An 18,179-nucleotide genomic window follows, 5' to 3' on the forward strand; every position below is an offset into this window, starting at 1 on the left:
ATAGAAAGCTTCATAGGTTTCCTCTCCTTAACCCAGTCCAATACAGCTTAATCCATATTTGTATGCTGTGGCCTCTGAACTACCACACCATTGTGAATGACTTTACTGCATCAAGGCTATATAATCGCAGGACTTAAATTCTAAGTTTCAATGATATCCCATCTCATTCTTCAAAACTTGAATGATTATAAGGCTAATCATTCCAATTTCTCTTAATATGTCTATTCTGCCATCTTGGAATCAATCTGGTGAATTGTAAACTGCCCCTAATATGTAGATGAGGTTAAATCCTGGAAATAATGGGAATGTGAGGAGAAGAGGTTACAGGAAGAATTTGTGCTACTGTGGAATTCTCCTGTGATCCAGCATTAACTAGACAGGTCAAAATGGTCTTCTTCAATATTGTTAGTACAATTAGTGCATCACCTTCATCAACTTTGACTGTGGTTAGTGAAACTTAATTTGGAGACACTAAATCAGTTTTAGCTCTCACTTAATAACTCAAATGTGATAACACCAAGTGTCGTTATTTTATAGCTCTGATTACTACTTCCAGAAGTTTCCAAGGGTATCACGTTCAATATATTCCATTTCATTGCTATCATCCTTGTAATTCCATAAGACCATAAGACAAAGGAGCAGAAGTCAGCCATTTGGCCCATCGAGTCTGCTCCACCATTTTATCATGAGCTGATCCATTCTCCCATTTAGTCCCACTCCCCTGCCTTCTCACCATAACCTTTGATGTCCTGGCTACTCTCAATCTCTGCCTTAAATACACCCAATGACTTGGCCTCCACTGCAGCCAGAGGCAACAAATTCCATAGATTCACCACCCACTGGCAAAAAAAATTTCTTCACATTTCTGTTCTGAATGGGCGCCCTTCAATCCTTAAGTCATGCCCTCTCGTACTAGACTCCCCCATCATGGGAAACAACTTTGCCACATCCACTCTGTCCATGCCTTTCAACATTCGAAATGTTTCTATGAGGTCTCCCCTCATTCTTCTAAACTCCAAAGAATACAGTCCAAAGCGGACAAACATTCCTCATATGTTAACCCTCTCATTCCCGGAATCATTCTAGTGAATCTTCTCTCTACCCGCTCCAACATCAGCACATTCTTTCTTAAATAAGAAGATGAAAACTGCCCACAGTACTCCAAGTGAGGTCTCACCAGTGCCTTATACAGCCTCAACATCACATCCCTGCTCCTATACTCTATTCCTCTAGAAATGAATGCCAACATTGCATTGCATTGCATTTCAAGAGGATTTAAAATTTCTGGTAAACCCTTCAAGGTAAACACTTCTCTCAACAACCTTAGACACTTCAAAGATTTCTCAAATTTTTAAATAACATTAGCATCTAATACAGTGGGCAACTCAGCAATAAACATGATAATCAGAATCATGCGATTATGGTTCTTAAAGATTTTAGGACACGAACCATTTGATGACATTTATTTGATTATAATGCTATAACCCACTTTCAAAATAAACATTTGTTGCTTCTACATTTGCTCATTCTGTTCAAAGAAGTATTATTTTTAATGCATAACATCTTGGATAGTTTAACTAATATAGACACAAAACAGGACAAAACAGAAAAGAAATACTGAAAGAGTCTCCTCCAGACCTTATAATGAAACAACTGAGCCAGGATTCTGGCTTTACACCCTTGAGACTTAGTCAAATCCTCCTCTGAGGTCCTAATCTAATGTTGGCAGCAGCCTTCGGAGACACAAATTTCAAATGTAAACAGATGAATAACAGGATGTAAACTGAGTATAGAAAGCCTGCAAATTTGGCATCATCCAAGAGTTAAAACCCATTCTTGTGATATATGCAGATTTAAAACAGAATTTGTTAAAAATAAAACATTTTGGTGCTCCCTAAAGCGAGTGAGTAGAGGAATTCTCTTATGTGGGAAGGTAAATGGATTGTGTCTGTTTTCATTTGAGTTGAGAAATATGATCATTGCAACCAGGGTTCTGAACAAGGGATAATTTAAATATTGGCTTGTTTAAATCAAGTTATTCATCAAGTTACTTGCAATCGGGTCTTCATTCACAAACAAATTGAGGAAGGAAAATCTGTAGATGCTGTAGATGTTTCTTTTTTGCATATTGGTTGTTGTCCATCCTGTTTGGTGTGGTTGTTCATTGATTCTATTATGTTTCTTGTATTTACTGTGATTGCTTGCAGGAAAGTGGATCTCAGGGTTGTACACACACACACACACACGCGTTGATAAAAAATTTACTATGAACATCCAAATTTGAAATAAAGACATGAGGTGCTGGATATCCTCAGCAGTCCAACATATTAAACATTTTTTTTTGCTTGTTTAGCAGTTCTGATGAAGAGTTATTGACTTAAAAACTTACTGTTTCTAACTCCAAGTGTGACACCTGACCTGCTGAGCACTGTCCATTTTTACTTCACTTACAATGTCTAGCCATCCACAAGCTCCTAACCCACATTCAGTTACATTTAATGACATGCAACAGCTGTGTGGAATGTTACTATCAATCACAGAGAATAGTTTATTACTGATATTGACCATTATTATGAAGATGACTATTGAGAAGATCTATATGAGACACATCAGAGCACCCACCACCCAGCTCATGATCTTGTTCTGGTTGCTTCCATCAGGAAGGTGGTAGAGGAGCCTCAGAATTCACACCACCAGGTTCAGGAATAGTTGCTACTTCTCAACCATCAGGCTCTTGAACCAAAGGAGGTAACTTCACTCAACTTCGCCTGCTTTATTATTGAAAGGTTCCCTCAACCCATGGACTCACTTTTGTTGACTCTTCACCTCATGTTCTTGATATTTATTGCTTACTTGTTACTATTTCTTTCTTTTTGTGTTGCGCAGTTTGCTGTCTTTTGCACACTGGTTGAACATCCAAGCTGCTGCGGTCTTCCATTGATTCTATTATGGATTTTTTGCAAGAAAATGAATCTCAGGGCTGTATATGGTGACAGATATGTATTTTGATAATAAACTTACTTTGAACTTTGAAATACCTCAGAGTAATAAACAGCAATTTCAGAACAAATATACTAACGGACCTCCTCTCCGTTTTTCGACTATGTATGAATATGAAATTACTCAAAACACATCTACCTTATTTACATGAGAATTCCATTTAAAAATTCTCAACTACTTACGTCCACAGCTAATCTGTCTCCACTAAGATCACTGGATAGTGATGAATCATCATTCCTTAAAGGAAAATAAATAAATTGAATTGATCCTCAGTCCATAACTTGTCACTGGATGAAAACAATTGTCTGTTTACTTGGCATTTATATTACAACTAGGTAAAGGCAGGCCAGTAGGCAGAACGACTGGCATGATTGGGATAAAATTAAATCAAATCCTTAGCAAAAAGTGATATAGAATCAAAAAATGTAGAATCCATTACAATGGGAGACAGTACAGGCATGTAAGGAAAGCAATGTTACAGTGGCCATGGATGACTTCAATATTCTGGTAGATTGGGAAAGTCAATGGATCTCAAGAGAAGGGATTTGTAGAATGCTTATGTAATGGCTTTTTAGAGCATGTATGTAATGGCTTTTTAGAGCATGTGGTTGAGCCCACAAAAGAAAATGTAATTATGGATTTAGTGTTGTGCAATAAACCATATTTGATTATGGAGCTCAAGGTAAAGGAACCCTTGTGAGCCAGTGATCATAATACAAAAAAATCTCACCATATATTTGAGAAGGAGATACTAAAATCTGACGTATTGGTATTACAGTTGAGTAAAGATGCTACAGAAGCATGATTAAAGTTTTCTTTTAGATATAGAAAGAGTAAAAAAAAGAGACAAATGTGGATAATGGACTGCACAAAAAATGTTGGAGAAGTAGTATTGGGAACAAAGAAACTGTGACAAACTGAATACATATTTTGTGTTAGTCTTCACTGTGGAAGACACCAGCAATGTGACAGAAACTCAAGAATGTCTCCTACTAAGGAGAAGGTGTTTAGGAAGCTGAACAGTCTGAATGGGGATAAGTCATCTGGACGAGAAGAACTACACCACTGGCTTTTGAAAGAGGTAGCTTAAGAGACTGTGGAGGCATTAGGACTGATCCTTTAAGAATGACTAGAATCAAGAATGGTTCCAAGACACTGGAAAATCAAAATGTCACTCTACTCTTTAAGAAAGGAGGCAAAACACAGGAAATTATAGGCTATTTAGCTTGACTTTCAATGATTGAGAAGATGATGGGAGTCCATTATTAAGGATGAGGTATCAGGTTACTTGGAGGCACATAGACAAATCGGTCGAAGACAGCATGGTTTCCTTAAGGGAAAATCCTACCTGACAAATCTGTTTGAATTCTTTGAGGAAATAACAGGCAAGGCAGACAAAGGAGAGTCAGTGGATTTTGTTTACTTGGATTTTCAGAAGGCCTTTCACAAAGTGTCGCACATGATAAGAGCCCATGGTATTACAAGGAAGGTACTAACATGGGTAGAAGATTGGCTGACTGGCAGGAGAAAAAGAGTGGGAATAAAGGGGGTCTTTTCTGGTTGGCTGCTGGTGACCAGTGGTGTTCTGCAGTGGTCGGTATTGGGACTGTTTTTTTCACACTATATGTCAATGATTTGGATGACAGAATTGATGGCTTTGTGGCCAGGATTGTAAATGATACAAAGATAGGTGGAGAAGCAGATAGTCTGCAGTAGGACTTAGAGAGATTAAGAGGTTGGGCAAAAAAGTGACAGGGATGTGTATAGTCATGCAGTTTGGTAAAAGAAATAAAGGTATAAACAGATTGGTCAGACTATGTGCCCACAAGGTACGTGCCTAGAAAGTATTCAGAATAGTCAACTACCTACCTGAGATAGCTCATAGCTAACTAATGTTCCCTTCCTTACAGAGTTATATTTTATTATATGTGATTCTGCTTTCCAAAATACTCCAACAGGTTAAAATGCTTAACAGGTTAACTGTTTAACTGGTTAAACAGCCAATGATCAGTGGCAAAGAGATGCAAAATAATGAAGCAATACCAATTTTTCTAAAATAGCTGCAAAAAGTAATCCAAGGAAAAATTGAAAACAGGTTTGTCAAACCCATGATAATTCTATCAGTGAGAAGATTCCTCTGTGTTTGAATGAAAACCACCATAAATGCAAATAATCACGTGGAAAGGACAAAGATATCAGCATGGGTTAGAACTAAACAAGGTATGTATGTAAGAGCATACTAATTGCGGACGATACAAAGATAGGTGGAACATACATAGGCAGGCCTTCCACATCACTAAGCATATCGAACAGACACCTGCAAAAGTAAGAGGTTAAATCCTGCACAGGAAGATTTATGAATAGATGACAATGGGAACATTCCACATACTATCATAGAGAAATTCCAGAAGCACTTTCAAATAAGTTAATTTAATACAGAGCAAAAATAGCCTATCATTAAAAATATATAACACTGCAACCAAAAAAAAATCAAAGCTCAAATTCTACAAATTAAAATTTTTACAATGGTCTAAAAACAAATTAAAATCTCATAACTGAACCAAAAAATGTAGGAATTACCGTTTCATAATGAAGGATTAAAGAAACATTGCTTACACTATTTCTGCATTATTAAGAACATTCATAAAAGTGTAATTTTACTTTATCCTTCAGGGCAATACAGTGGAGCATCCAATAGAGCACAACCAGAAATAATAACACCCAACACCTTTTACTGTACAAAATAACCAATTAAACATAAAACTCATCAGCCAATCCCATGTTTTATTAGTAAATTCTGTGTCAAATAAAGCACAGCAAGGACAGGACGTACTATCAAGATGACTGGGCACTTCAAGCTTTTGTACCAAGTATGGCCGTAGGTAAGAAGAGTGAATGCTACAAACCTCAGTCTGTTGCCTGCGTCCTTGCCCCCATCAGTAATTGGTTCAGCAGACACAGAACCAAATAACTGACCTCATCAGTGCAGGATGTGGCTGGTGAATGGTGAAAAATGACCATCCTCAAGAAATCTCCTAATGCAAGTACAGAATTTAAAGACTCCTTCTCCACAATAAAAAAAATATTGTAACAATGATATATCATGTGAGAATCAGGGCAATGAATTATCATTGAGGATCTGGGTGTTTGTGTATTATTCTGTATTTGTGTTTGTACATTTATCTCAGATGTCATGAAAATAAATCCAAAAACAGCATACATTATTCTACTTTAATGATCTCATGCCACATATTCATTGATAGAACAGACTTGTATCTGGCTTCTGGGTCATTTACGATGATGTGTTCAGGGACTCGGCTAGCATCATTCATTTCATGGGAAGTTTGAAACTTTAAGGAAAGATCTCACTATTATCCTAATGCTATTGGTAGACGAGATAGTGCTCAAAATTTTGCATCTGCCAAAATCGGTATCCATGCTTCTATGATTACATCTGTACAGAAAAACTGATATAATATACAAATGATACTGGTGGCCTCAGTAGGTTATAGAGAAGTAACTATTAAAAATGAAACAAACTGATTACTGTACAGACCCAGGTAGGTTGCTGCAAAAAAAAAACACAGTAGTAAAAGCACAAATAAAAGGGGAAATATTTGGTTAAGATTAATAGAATAATATAATGAATGTAAAATTATATGTATGCTCTTTTTTTTAACTGAAACAGAGTTGAAATGCTCTAACACATGAGTTAACAAGAATCGGTGAGTAGCAAAAGACCAATTTAATTAACTAATTGAGTAACAATGGACTCTAGCTAATATAACTAGAAAAAAGATAGAGGTAAAAACACGTTGATTCATAGTTCTCTATGTAATACCTTGGATACTTGAGCAGAGACTAAGCACTACTTAAAAATAGAATTGTCTAGTCTTCTTAAGAGTAACAATGTGGTGTTGTAACTGTTCCAGTTGAAAATGAACACAGTCACAAAGATAAAGGAATAAATAGTCTACTAATGAGTGGTATTTACACAATTTATCACAACAGATATTTTGCAGTGAACAACAATAAGGAGTCTATTTAATTCCGCTCTCTGGAAGGGACTGCCAGACAGCAGTGCACAAATTCAATAACATCAACTGTAATTTTCAGGCACATGGGGGGGAAAAGCTAATTAAAAGGAAAATATATAATATTTTGATGCAACAAAATTACTTCTGTGACACAACTGCCATTGTCAAGAACTAAACAAACCTGAGAAATATGTGAAAAGCTGTGAAGTTCAAGTGTGACTACTTCCAGCGAATTTCAATTTCCATAACGATAACATAACTGTCTTCAAAACATCCCTCAGTTTTTCCTAAATCTATAGCTGAAGGAAGAGGAAAACCAATGTCAATAATTTTTGTTCTATTTTTACTAAGCCAACCAAGAAACCAAGCTGAGCCATTCAAATCCACTTAGTGTTTATTGAAAGTGAGAGAATTATTCCATGTAACTAACCCTATAGTCACTGCTACTGCAGAAGAATGGATTGTAAGTACCAACAAGAAGATTTCTCTGTCCCACACATTATAATACATTTTACATTTATATTTTAAATAAAACAATTTATTCAATTTTCACTTCAACAGTACAACTACAATTGAGTGGCTATTCAGGTATCTTTATTCTGTATAAATGGTAATGCACATTTTCTTAAATCCATTTTATTTATGTGCTAGTTCCACATATTTTAGTATGAAGATTAAATGGTGATTTCTTAAGCCAGATGGATTTCGTATATTACTAAGGACACTCTTTGAGTGTTTCAGGTAAGAAAATTCAGGGAAGAATCATACACTTCACATAACCTTTCAGCATGCAGTGAAATGATCAGTTTGACAGATTTCCTTAACAGGTCAAGTTCAAACAGAGGTTAAATTAGCTCTTGTAATACCATAATCAAATCCCAAGTTTGAGATAAGGTTTTGTAGGAAGTGTCTGCAGCTCTTTAAATTTTGGTGAGAACCTTGGATGCAAATATGTTTTCTTCATACAGATCCATCTTCAAAATGCAAAAAAATGCTAACACAGTGGTTGAGTAAACACTAAGAGGGTTTAATTCAGTTCTTCAGAACCAAGGTGAAATAATACTTCATGATTCTGTACATTGTAGTCCTTTGCTCCCTATTATGACTCCAAATTACTTTCTTATTTTTGAGTTTTTGGGCAATCCAGACACCGTAACAATGTTTATAACCTACTGTTGGAGGTTTTAAATCCCAAAGGGCTTACCTTTCCAGCTGTAGGCAAAAAGCCCTTCTAGCACATTTCTGCCAATTTCCAGAAAATAATCCACCTCTCTGTTTAAACAGCCACATACAACTTTCCTTCACTGGAGGATAAAGACATCCAATCATATAACAATACTCAAAATCAGAAGTAACTGATAAATCAGACACCTCACTCTCTACAAGGTCACTTGCAAAGATTCCTTGTCTTCCCCAATATTTCACTGTGTGAGAATTATTACACAAAGTGACAATGAAATGCACAGGATGAGATGTCAGTTGTTACCCTTAGTCTAAGCAGCCGAATGCAGAACACCTGCCCCAACATAGTTTACCAGCTTTAATGAGGAAAAGGGTGAAAAGGGGTAAAACTATAAATACTTTCAGAGTTAAAGCCAATGAGATAGTAGGAAAATTGGGTAGAGTATAAACAATACATAAAGCAAAGGATTAAATAAGTCAAACAAAAACATCTGCGGTGAAAAAGCAGTCAGTCCTTGGTGGTCTCCAGCCTGGGTTAAAATGATTTGCATTGTTTTATTAGATATCTTCCTAAGTTTTGTAGGCCATTCCTGTCACTGATCTGTACACTAAACGTACTGCGTCTATCCATATTTTAGGCTCCCTGCCTAAATCACAGCAAGTCACTGAATTAAAATTGTTGTATAATCTATCTCATTTAATATCTTTCATTTCTACTAACAATAACAAGTTGCATCTTGTGTGTTAATCCCAGGAGAAAAGTCATTGTGAATGTCAGAGTCAAAAGGCGAAATAATAAGGAAGGAGGTGTTGATCATTTTGAATCTGTCCTAAGAAGACAAGAAATGTATGTTTTTTTTAAAAGAAGTTTTATCAGATATAGAAAGAGTAAAAGAAAGGCAGGAGTGGATTCTGATCTGCTGGAAAATGACATTGGCGAGGTAGTAATGGGGACAAAGAAATGGCAGACAAACTTGATCAGTCTTCCTCACTAGGGAAGACATTAGCAATATGCCAGAAATTCGAGGGTGACAGGGGGAAGACCACTGCAATACTAAGATAAAGAATGCTTACTATTCCATGCACAGACTGCATTTCGGGAAATCTGATCACTTTGTTGTCCTTCTCCTACCTGCATACAGGCAGAGGCTAAAAAGCAAGGCTGCAGAGATTAGGACGATGAAAAGGTGGTTGCAGGAGGTAGGGAAGCTACTGGATTAATTTAAGGCCACTGGGCCGTGTTCAAGGACTCATCTGTGGATCTGAGTGAAACAGTTGTCATAGATGTTATAAGAATAGTCGTAGACGAGTGTGTCCCCACAAAATCATTCAGAGTCTTCCCCAATCAGAAGCCCTGGATGAACTATGTGATCCACAATCTGCTAAGGACCGGAGCAGAGGCATTCAAGCATGGCAAACCAGAAAATTACAAGAGGTCCAGGTACAATCTCCAGAAAGCCATCTCACAGGGAGAGTGGCAATTCTGGAGCAAACTTGAATCAATGAAGGATGTTTGACTGCTGTGGCAGGGCCTGAATGCTTACACCTCTTACAAAGTGAAATCCAGCGACATAGGTGACAACGGGGCTTCGATTCAAGAGGAGCACAGAGCCTTCTATGATTGCTTTGACCATCAAAACATGGAAGAAACATCACAAACTCCCACAGCCCCCAGTGATCCTATGATTTCAGTCTCTTGAGGCCAACACAAGAGCATCCTTCAGGAGGATGAACCCACATTAAGTATCCAACCCACATGTAATACCTGGCCAAGTATTAAGGGCCTGTGCTCATCAACTAGCTGGAGCGTTCACTAAGATTTTATCATCTTGCCTCGGCAGTCAGAGGTGCCCACCTACTTTAAGCTGGCTTCTATCATACCGGTGCTTAAGAAGAATGCAGTAACCTGCCTCAATAACTGCAGGATTCCTTAAAGGTTAACCTGCAGATTGATTCGGTGGTAAGGAAGGCAAATAGGACATTAGCATTCATTTCGAGAGGATCAGAATACAACAGCAAGTACATGACGATGAGGCTTTATAAGACATTTGTCAGGCTGCATCTTAAGTATAATGAGCAGCTTTGGGCCTCTTATCTAAGAAAAGATGTGCTGGCACTGGAGAGGGTCCAGAGGAGGTTGATGAGAATGATTCCAGGAATTAAAGGGTTAACATACGAGGAGCATTTGATGGCTCTGGGCCTGTACTTGTTGGAGCTTAAAAGAACGAGGGGAGGGGGTATCTCATACTAACCTATCGAATATGTAAAGGCAAACAACAGGAATTCTGCAGTTGCTGGAAATTCAAGCAACACATATAAAAGTTGCTGGTGAATGCAGCAGGCCAGGCAGCATCTCTAGGAAGAGGTGCAGTCGACGTTTCAGGCCGAGACCCTTCGTCAAGACCTCTTCCTGAATATGTAAAGGTCTAGGTAGAGTGGATGTGGAGAGGCTGCTTCCTGTAGTGGGTGAGTCTAGCACCAGAGGGCACAGCCTTAGAATAGAGAGACATCCATTTGGTGAATCTGTGAAATTCACTGCACCGATGGCTGTGTAAGTCAAGTCACTAAGTATATTTAAAATGAAGGTTGATAGGTTCTTGATTAGTCAGGCCATCAAAGATTATGATGACAAGGCAGGAGAAAGGATTAATAAATCAGTCATGGCGGAACAGATTCGATGGGCCGAGTGACCCATTCTGCTTTTATCTCTTATGGTCTTATGACCATGAATCTATGCTGGATAGATTGCAGTCCCTCTAATTCTGAGTTAAATGAGCAGATTTTAGTATCAGGTGAAAATATTTTCACTGTTTAATGTGGAAATAATTAATTCAGACAAACAAAGGAAATTACTTGGCAGAGTTTTTTTTAAATTCCCTTTTCATGCTGTCCTTTTTAATCAACCTGTTATTTACAGGTAAGCATATAATAGAAAAATAAAAAAAAGGAACATCTAAAACAATTGATTAAGCCTGAATTGCAATTAACTTGAATATACTTGGTTAAATTAGCATGGTATGAACAATCCAAACCATGCCTGACGACCAGTGAACCAAACTGCACAACTCTGAAATGTATTGCCAAGTGTGTGTACTCATAGCTCACGAGCACTGTTAAAAACATTCAACCAAACATGTTTTATATTTGTATGTGGTGCAGCATCATCTGGTGTATGTTAACTTCTTGCCAATAAAAAGCTTTGCTTTCTTTCATTGCCATAAGTAGCTAAGCTGTTTTACTGCACAAAACTTGTGCAACTACTGTACCAGCACATTTCTTGGCACTTACTGTATAATGCATTTCAGACTTTACTGGAATTTATCCACAATTGGAAACATTTGGTTGGTCTTCCTGTTAGTGTGATCTAGTCTTTCACAAGGCTTGAAAAAATATTTAGCGGAGTTCTTCTGTGAAACCCTCTGACATACAGATCATGAAAAGCTGAATCAATTACTTTTCTTTCTCAGCAGTGTGTGTGTGTGTGTGTCTCTCTCTCTCTCCCCCCCCCCCCCCACCCTCTCTCTCTATCTCTATCTGAGGGCAGGTACTCTTTGACCAAACTGTTTATACCTTTATTCCTTCTACCATATTTGCACACACAACCCAATCTAATTTTGAAACTGGTACCACCTGTTGTGCCACTATTAAAATTTGCTAGGCTTATCTGACATCACTTTGAAGCTGATAAAATTAGCTATGCAATAGGATTACTTTCTCTACACCCACTACTACTAAGGTACAAACCCAATGAGGAAAGGAAGTTTTTAAGTTCTTTGAAATCCTAAACCTGTAGACCTGGAAATGTCATAACACAACACAAAAATGCAAGTAACTCACATCTTAGATACAGTCCTTGACCTACTTTTAAAGATGCTTATGAACGTCATGGTTATCAGGTTTGCAAATCCCAACACTCCATTCATCCAAAGACCATATTCATTCAAATGTAATCTCTGTTTAATGCAATGCCTTAAATTTGTAATATTTGTTTTGGGGCCTTTCAAGTATAATATGTTTCATGACTTTTCAGTCATATGGTTCACCACAGACATGAACTCAAAATTAAGAAGGGTAAACTACAAGTTCTTGGAAGAGCTTAATACCTCAACACATTTAAAGATTTCAGGAAAATTTGCAGATGAGAGTTAGAGTAGTGACACCAAAGACAGAAGCAAAAAAAAAAAAATCAGAAGAAATAATGAATGGTGCAGGACATGTTTTAAACCAGGTTAGAGGATAACAAAGAAGGGGTGATTTAATGAAACAATTATTGAGAAATAGTATAAAAATAGAAAATACAATGGCAGTGTGTTACTGTGGTAGATTTGCACTGTGCAAGATAAGATAGAAACAATTGAGGTAATGACAAGGATTGATTTCAAATTGATCTCCTCAGGTTCAGGGGCCAGTGAAGCTTAACTGACAGCTAGCTGTTTTGGATGTCGTGTTAGAAAAAACTCAAGTTACAGAGCTGTAGGATGGCTGAAATTTTGGAAAAGTGACATAAAAAAAGACAAAATAGAACAATGTTTGAAAAAGTGGTTTTAGCAACAGGTCTCAAAGCTCACATCAGAATGTAAAAATGTAATACAAATCATAAGTACAAATAGAAGGGAATCATATATCCTTATTCTCCAAGTCAAACCTATTTCTTGGCCGTAGATAATAAATACGAGGAGTGATTGATAGGTTCATGGCCTAAGGTAGAAGGAGTCGATTTTAGAAAACCTAGCACATTTATTTTTCAACATAGTCCCCTCCTACACTTACACACTTAGTCCAGCGGTCGTGAAGCATACGGATCTTGGACCTCCAGAAGGTGTCCACAGCAGAGGTGATTGATAAGTTCATAGCCTAAGGTAGAAGGAGATGAGTTATGCAGCTCTTGTTACATGCATGTGCGGTTCAACTCTCTGAGTGATTATGCAGAAAATTTGAAATTAATAACTCATCCCCTTCTACCTTAGGCCACAAACTTATCAATCACCCCTGATGAGTTATTAAGTTTAAACTTTCTGCATAATCACTCAAAGAGTTGAACTGCATGTGCATGTAACGAGAGCTGTATAACTCATCTCCTCCTACCTTAGGCCACGAACTTAACAATCACCCCTGCTGTGGACACTTTCTGGAGGTCCAAGATCCGTATGCTTCACGACCGCTGGACTAAGCGTGTACATGTAGGAGGGGACTATGCTGAAAAATAAATGTGCTAGGTTTTCTAAAATCGACTCCTTCTACCTTAGGCCACGAACTTATCACTCACCCCTCGTAAAGTGAATTGCACTGTATAAATCAAGCATCCAATAAGTCTTGTGTCTTCTAAGTGACTAGTATGTATTTTCATACAAAATAAAGATATTAAATATAGATATTTTTGTCTGATTTGTATTTTTGTTATAATGTGGGTCCAGAAAACTTTAGTTCTAGCTTTCAGTTTTAATTTCCATTGAAATAAATTTGAGTCATTTTTCAGTTTTTACAAAAATATCTCTCAAGTCTAAGTACCAGTCATAAACATAACTAGCTTTTTATATTTAAATATGACTATATGGTTCTATATCTCCCAAATCTCCTGAATACATATTAACCCCTAATTTTGCCCAGGTCTCCAAAAATTCAAGTTATGGAAAGTTTTAGTACCAGCATAAATATTGGGCATTAGTTAAGAATAAAATATTTGGAGGAGGCATACATTTTAATATCTGGTGTCTAGATAGTGGGGCTAAAAATAATTTGTAGTGTGATGTTTATTCAACTTCATACAATGAAAATTGATTTCATCAGGGTTATGTACAATATATGTCATAGAGAGCCTAACCAGTCTATGTCGATTTTTACACTGCAATCACTTAATACATCAAACATAGCTCTTGCTCGTGCCCATATCCCACTAGTTCTGGCTTCATCAATTTCCCAAGTTTACTGCTTCAGATAATATGATATGGAACTTTTTACATTCCGATCTAAGCTATTGATTTGGGTGAAGGGTCTCAGCCCAAAACGTCGACTGTACGCTTTTCATCGATGCTGCCTAGCCTGCTGAGTTCCTCCAGCATTTTGTGTGTGTGATTCTGACCTAAACTCTTATTGCCAAAACTACATTTTGTCCCTTCTCAATGATGTGTCAACAAAACCTCAGGTTACAGAGTTTCACATTAATTGGAGTTTTTTTTAAAGTTGGTAAGCCTCCTTTCACCTTTCCTCAAGTAAATCTGCCAATTTCACTCTCTATTTCCATTTTTGTTGCAAGTTCATTTCGTCTCTTCTAAAATATACCATACTATTTGTCTCCACCAATTCTTGTGTGGCAAATTCCACATTCTCACCAATTCTTCTAAATTTCAATTTTTTTTCCATAACAATGGGCTCTAATCCTCCCTACAAGAAAAATACTTTCTCAATATCTTCTCTGTCAAAACCTTCATTCCAAAGTACAAAGTTAAGATCAATAAATTGCTAACCTAATTTCATCGGCTACTCCACCCGTCAATGTACATATGGAATGACCTTCTATGCCCGTCTCTGAGATGTAGATAGCTTTCCCAATTGATTCTAAATCCAAATGTTACATTTCTATACACTCACTTTAACTACCACAGTTCTTCCTCCACCACCCCATTCAACAGCCATCCCACAAGGACGCAAGAAAATAGGACCACAATTAGGGCCTCAAGCTAGTGCCACTACTCAATATGATCATTTCTGAACTACTCTGGCCTCAACTCTTCTATTCCAATTCCCCTACCCCTCAATTTCATGATCTTTCAGAAAGTTATCTATCACCATTTTTAAATACTACTAATAACCTGTCCAAATTACAGATATCCCTCCTTACATCAAGTGTCAATCTGTTTCCCTTGTCCAACAATTTGCCTTCATGGAGCACGATCTCCCCCCAACCCCACAACTCTTGTGAGAACCTCTTGTCCCATTCTTTGATCGTACCCGCTAGCCCCACCAACAGTGTCACATTCCCTCAAGCCTAAGAGTACTGTAGAAGACTGCAATTATTTGGTTCAAGAAGTATGCAGAGTAAACAAAACTCCTCTTACAGTGCCATTCCATTGTTGATTTTGACCATCTCCCAAGCCCAGACTCAGTAAAGAAAGACTAAAAGGCACATTGTCAAGTACAAAATCAACTTTGAGCTTTGAGGACCCTCAGTGCTCAACCACAAATGAATTTTGACGCAGTGAAAAATGGAAAACCGGTTGGCACTTCACAGTACCAACACCACACCAGCACACTCCTTAGGGTACACTGGAATTCCAACACATTGCATTTTTTGCTTGACTGAATGCAAAGGACAAAACAAACTTAGCTAATAAAGGGTACAGAACAGGAAGAGGCCCTTTGGTTCCTGATGGACTTACAACTGTCTGTACTTGCTCTAATCCTGAATCTAATTTTGACCTGCCAATCAAAATGCAAGTGAGCAATTTAAGATTCTCATTTTGCTCTCAAGATTTGTTGATTTAAGCTCTGGAGCACAAATAAAACACCACAATCGGTTTCTTCAACATTATCAAGTCAGAAATTGAGCAAAGAGCTTCTTCATAAGTTGAAGGTTAATTGTCACCCTATACTGTACATGCTTAGGCCAGTAGTAGCACACACAAAAAAGCTGGGTTTACTGCCTATCTGTTCTAGTTGATAACAATGTCTTGTCCCTAAAGATCTACCTTTACCTTTGAAAAAAAATTAAAACTATCAATTTAGTTTTCTTTTTAAACATAAGAGGAAAAGAAAAGATTCTAAGTTACCAGTGAGAATCTTGATCAGTATTCAGAACTGAACAACCAAATCCAAATTTTATTTTATACACAGTTGCTGAAGCTTTGTGAAAAGTGTGAGCAAATTGCAGATCAGGAAATAATTTAACATCTATTTTTATAAATTGTACATGCAAGATGAAGAAAAACATTTTGGAAGTCAAACTTGGAGGCACCCATGCGCAATCAAGGTGGTGCTGAGCTGCATTCTATACTCAGTAGCCTCTTTATTAGGTACACCTGTACACTTGCTCATTAATGCAAACTGTTATCAGTCAATCATGTGGCAGCAACTCAATGTATAAAAGCAGACATGGTCAAGAGGTTCCATTGTTGTTCAGATAAAAGAAATGTGATCTAAATGACTTTGACCATGGAATGATTGTTTGTGTCAGACAGGGGGGTTTGAGTATTTCAGAAACTGCTGATCTCCTGGGATTTTGAACACAACAGACTCTAGAGTTTACAAAGAATAGTGCAAAAAACAAAAAAAAAACATCCAGTGAGCAGCAGTTCTGTGAATGAAAATGCCTTGTTAATGAGAGAGGTCACAGGAGAATGGCCAGACTAGTTCAAGCTGGCAGGAAAGTATCAATAACTTAAATAACCACACATTATAACAGTGGTATGCAGAAGAGTATCTCTCAATGCACAACACAAGAACCTTAAGGTGGATGAGATACAGCAGCAGGAGACCACGCCAGCTTCCACTCCTGTAACTAATAAAGTAGTCGTTGATTGTATGTCAAAGTTGGCTCAGATTTTCAGATTTTGTTTTTTTTTTTTTAAAAAGGTTCGTAGGGATGGTTTTGAGAGAGAGGGGAGTTAGGGGGTCAGATTGGGATTTAGGGACAGGAATACAGGACAATTTGAGGTCAGACTGGAGTCTAGACCTCCACTCTGTGCTCCTCATTCAAAAGCCAGCAACATGCACATGTGATGAAGGGCAAATGTGATCAGATATCAGGCCGGGGAACCAGGGCTGGTGGTGCCCAAGGTCAGTGAGTCGCCAACAGGTTCTGTAATAAAGTTCCATGGGGCAGGAAGCACAAGGTCTGATGACCCCGTAGGTACACAAGTTGGTGAGACTGAAAATCAAGCCCGATTGTTTGGGATCCCATCATCAGTGACTCCAGAGTTAGAGGCCTGGAGTTTGGGGTCTTCATTCATCATCACTAGTGAATCCTGGGGTCGATACCTAATATCAAAGCACAGAGGTCGATCAGAAGTCCGGAAGTCGAGGCTCGATGGCCTATCCTGTGGGTAGAGACCTGTCAGTGCGTGTGGGTGGGAAGGAGGCAAGGGACTTGTTTTCTGTTGTTGTTTCGTTTCTGTTGCTGCTGTTGTTCTGTGAACTTGGTGGGCAAGCTATGTTGCTGCCGGCATCTGTGGCAACACTTGTGGGCTGTCCACAGTACAGCCTTAAGTTGTGTTGGCCGTTAAAAGGCAAACAACACATTCCACTGTATGTTTCAATGAACGTGTGTTAAACTAAAGAATCTGAAACTGAATCTGAATTTCTGAGCAGAAGCAGAAGTGATCTGCCTGAATTCAAATTCAAAGACAGCACCCGGCTTACCACCTACCATCGTCGTCCTCCAACCCCTTCCCAGGCATACCAATTCCTCATTTATGTGGCTTTACTGCAGTCTGACCTCAAATCCAGCTTTTGTCAATGAGCTATCTAATGTTCTTCAATGTGTTTCAACTTGATGGAAATAAAACCCAAAGTCAATTATCTGAGATCCTCAGGAAACAATATTTTGAAGTAGAGGTTATTTCATGTGTATCTCAACAGCCTAAAAATGCTTGCTTGTAAATTTATAATATCCAATCATCTATGATTACGCACACTAAATTTTAAAATATTATCTATTTTATAATATATACAGTACTGTGCAAAACCCTTAGGCATAATAAATATAGCTAGGGGGCCTAGAACTTCTGTACAGTACTGTATTTGTCAACATAGAGCAGAGAGCAAATTTCTATATCTGGCGGGAGCAAATTATATTGGGAATGACGAGGGTGGAGTGCCGATTATGAGTGGCATAGATAGGACAGGTAGTCAGAATCTTTTTCCTAGGGCAGGAGAGTCTAAAGGACACAGGTTTAAAATGAAAGGGGAACATTTCACAGGAAACGAGAATAGTAAGTCATTCCCCACACAGAGCATGGTGACTAC

General features: G+C 37.9%; 1 protein-coding gene across 7 annotated transcripts in view; it reads right to left on the minus strand.

Moving 5' to 3' along the window:
- The window catches only part of foxp1b (forkhead box P1b), a 559,907-nt gene that overhangs the window by 460,009 nt on the left and 81,719 nt on the right, over nucleotides 1-18,179 (minus strand). Inside the window, exon 1 of one of the 7 annotated variants that reach the window (XM_072280572.1) lies at nucleotides 7,219-7,240. The exons of the other annotated variants lie outside the window; for them this stretch is intronic. The gene's annotated coding sequence lies outside the window, so the exon portion shown is untranslated. Of the gene's footprint in view, nucleotides 1-7,218; nucleotides 7,241-18,179 lie in introns of those variants that run through there. 7 annotated transcript variants of the gene reach the window in all.

The sequence above is a fragment of the Mobula birostris genome, chromosome 16 (assembly GCF_030028105.1).
Source record: "Mobula birostris isolate sMobBir1 chromosome 16, sMobBir1.hap1, whole genome shotgun sequence".
NCBI classification, from domain to species: domain Eukaryota; kingdom Metazoa; phylum Chordata; class Chondrichthyes; order Myliobatiformes; family Myliobatidae; genus Mobula; species Mobula birostris.